The following is a 2,314-nucleotide window of genomic DNA, read 5'->3' on the forward strand; positions in this document are numbered from 1 at the left end:
TGTCTCGAAAAAAGAAAAAAAATAAATAAACAAAACAAAACCTGACAATACCAAGTGTTGGGGAGGACACAGGGTAACTGGCACTCTCCTACACAGCTGCCTAGAGTGGAAATTGGCACAATGACTTTGGAAAGCTGTCGGACAGTACTGCTAATGCTGAGTCTAGGTACCCCACTTCCAGGTATATACCCAACAGCAACATGCACATATGTTTGTACACATGTACGCTAAGAGATGCCTGCAAGACTGATCAAAGTGACACTGTTTGTAATAAATAAAAACTATGGACAACCAAAATGTTCATCAGGGTAGAGAGGATACATAAATTGCAACATACTCATACATTAAAATACTGTAGAGGAATAAACCACTCTGGATATATCTCGCAGACATAATATTGAGTGACATAAGCCAAACACAAAGGAGTACATATGCTATGGTTCCATTAAGATGAAGTGCGAAAGTAGGCAAAACCAATCCATGGAGACAAAAGTCAGAGTAATAGTTGCCAGCCAGGCACAGTGGCTCACACCTGTAATCCCAGCACTAGGAGGCCATGGTGGAAGGATCACTTGCATACAGGAGCTCGAGACCAGCCTGGACAACATAGTGAGACCCTCATCTCTACAAGAAATTAAAAATTAGCCAGGCATGGTGGCTCGTGTCTGTGGTCCCAGCTAGTCAGGAGACTGAAGCAGGAGGATCACTTGAGCCTGAGAGGTTGAGGCTGCAGTGAGCTGTGATCACCACTGCACTCAGCCTGAGTCACAGAGTGAGACCCTGTCTCAAAACAACAACAACAACAACAAACCAGAAAAACAATGATAGCTACCTTTAGGGAGGTGAAATGACTGAAAGAAGGCATCAGAGGGACTTTAGGGGATGCTGGTAATGTTCTATGCTTCTCTGAGTGGTAGTTACCTAAGTGTGATCACTTTGAAAAAATTCATTGACCTGGACATCTTACATTATGTTCTCTACTATATTTATATTTAACTTAAAAGTTTCCCAAAAGTCCCACAGTCTCCTGCTGTGTTTGATAAGACAGTCTCTCCCAAGACCAGAGCTGCTGCCCTATGTATGTATTGTGAAAGGACTTTGCAAAAGGATGTTGTGGTTTCAGTAACTTGATAAATACTGGTCTGTCTACAACATTTAAAATTGTTAAATCAATTACACAGGTCAGAGGCCCCAGAGGACCCATGGTAATTAGGCCACATCACCAGGAGATAAAACATGGTCCAGCCCACTGACATCAGCGACCAGCAACACAACTGCTGAAAACATCCACACCGTCTGCGTAGAATTAACCTTGTGCTTCACGCTGGCTCACAGAACTGCTAAAAATGGCCCCATCCGAATATGTCCTAGGAATTAACTTGGCCTTGCTGGCTGCTAAATGGCTGTCATCGAGTTTGCCACTTTAGGAAGCAGGTCACAAGGTAGGGTGCTCACCCCCCTTGGAACAAACACCTGCTCATGATCTTCCTGCCAGCAGTCCTGAGGAACTCGCTCTACCTCAGCTGCAGATAAAGAGCATCCAACAGGGATCAGTCCCGCTCTGGGCTCCCCCGGCACCCAGAGACAAGCACTGCCATCACCCGACACCTCAAATGGCATCAGAGCCTCTGGGTGACTTCTCTGTCCTCTCCCCTCCTCTTCTTCTCTAATGATACTTCAGGATGGAGAGAGAGTCTGCTGGGAGCTCTCGGAGGGATTTCTAAATATCAGACAGACCCAGCAGGGACAGGGGCTCCACCATGCCTGCAACAGAAGGAAGGGGACTGAAGGTGTTTGACTCACCTAGAAGCTGGCACCATGGATGGCCCTTGCTGGTAGAAGAGGGAAAGAGTTGGCCTTCCAAGCCTCCTTTATCATTGCCACTAGACTGGCTGGGAGGAGTAGGGGATGGCTGGTCACAGGGAGACCCTGCTGCCTTGGGCTTTAGGTCTGATTCAGAGGCAGGCACCTCTGGAGAGAAGCTCAGAGGACAGCCCTGCCTTGGGAGGGGCAGGACTGGAGTGGGGGCTGAGGGGGTGAGACTTACCTGTGTAGTGCACCACACACGTCTGGCCCTTCTTGGGGAATGTCCTTCCTGCAGGGAGACATGAGGGCAGATGAAGGAGTAGGGTATTGGAAAAACACCTGGGACATTAAGTATGATCCTGACCAAGAGCTCCAGCCTGCATTCCCCTCCACGCCATGCAGATGCCTGTGGAACTAGTTCTGGCTCCTGGCACTGTACGAGCCAGAATGAATCACGTCACCTCTCTGGCCTGGATTTACTTTAGCCCCTGAGTTTTCTCAACTCTGC

At 48.0% G+C, this 2,314-nt stretch overlaps 1 protein-coding gene across 3 annotated transcripts in view; it reads right to left on the reverse strand.

The window, feature by feature from the left end:
* Nucleotides 1-2,105, reverse strand: part of FKBP1B (FK506 binding protein 1B, 12.6 kDa) — a 17,085-nt gene extending 14,980 nt beyond the window's left edge. Inside the window, exons 1-2 of one of the 3 annotated variants that reach the window (XM_011972717.1) lie at nucleotides 2,048-2,105; nucleotides 1,456-1,523 (exon numbers count right to left, since the gene is read on the reverse strand). The gene's annotated coding sequence lies outside the window, so the exon portion shown is untranslated. Of the gene's footprint in view, nucleotides 1-1,455; nucleotides 1,524-1,803; nucleotides 1,893-2,047 lie in introns of all 3 variants that reach the window. The other 2 variants (XM_011972716.1, XR_001005203.1) reach the window with 2 other exon arrangements.
* Nucleotides 2,106-2,314: the final 209 nt, after the last annotated feature.

This window comes from Mandrillus leucophaeus, unplaced genomic scaffold (assembly GCF_000951045.1).
Source record: "Mandrillus leucophaeus isolate KB7577 unplaced genomic scaffold, Mleu.le_1.0 Scaffold13, whole genome shotgun sequence".
Lineage (NCBI taxonomy): Eukaryota > Metazoa > Chordata > Mammalia > Primates > Cercopithecidae > Mandrillus > Mandrillus leucophaeus.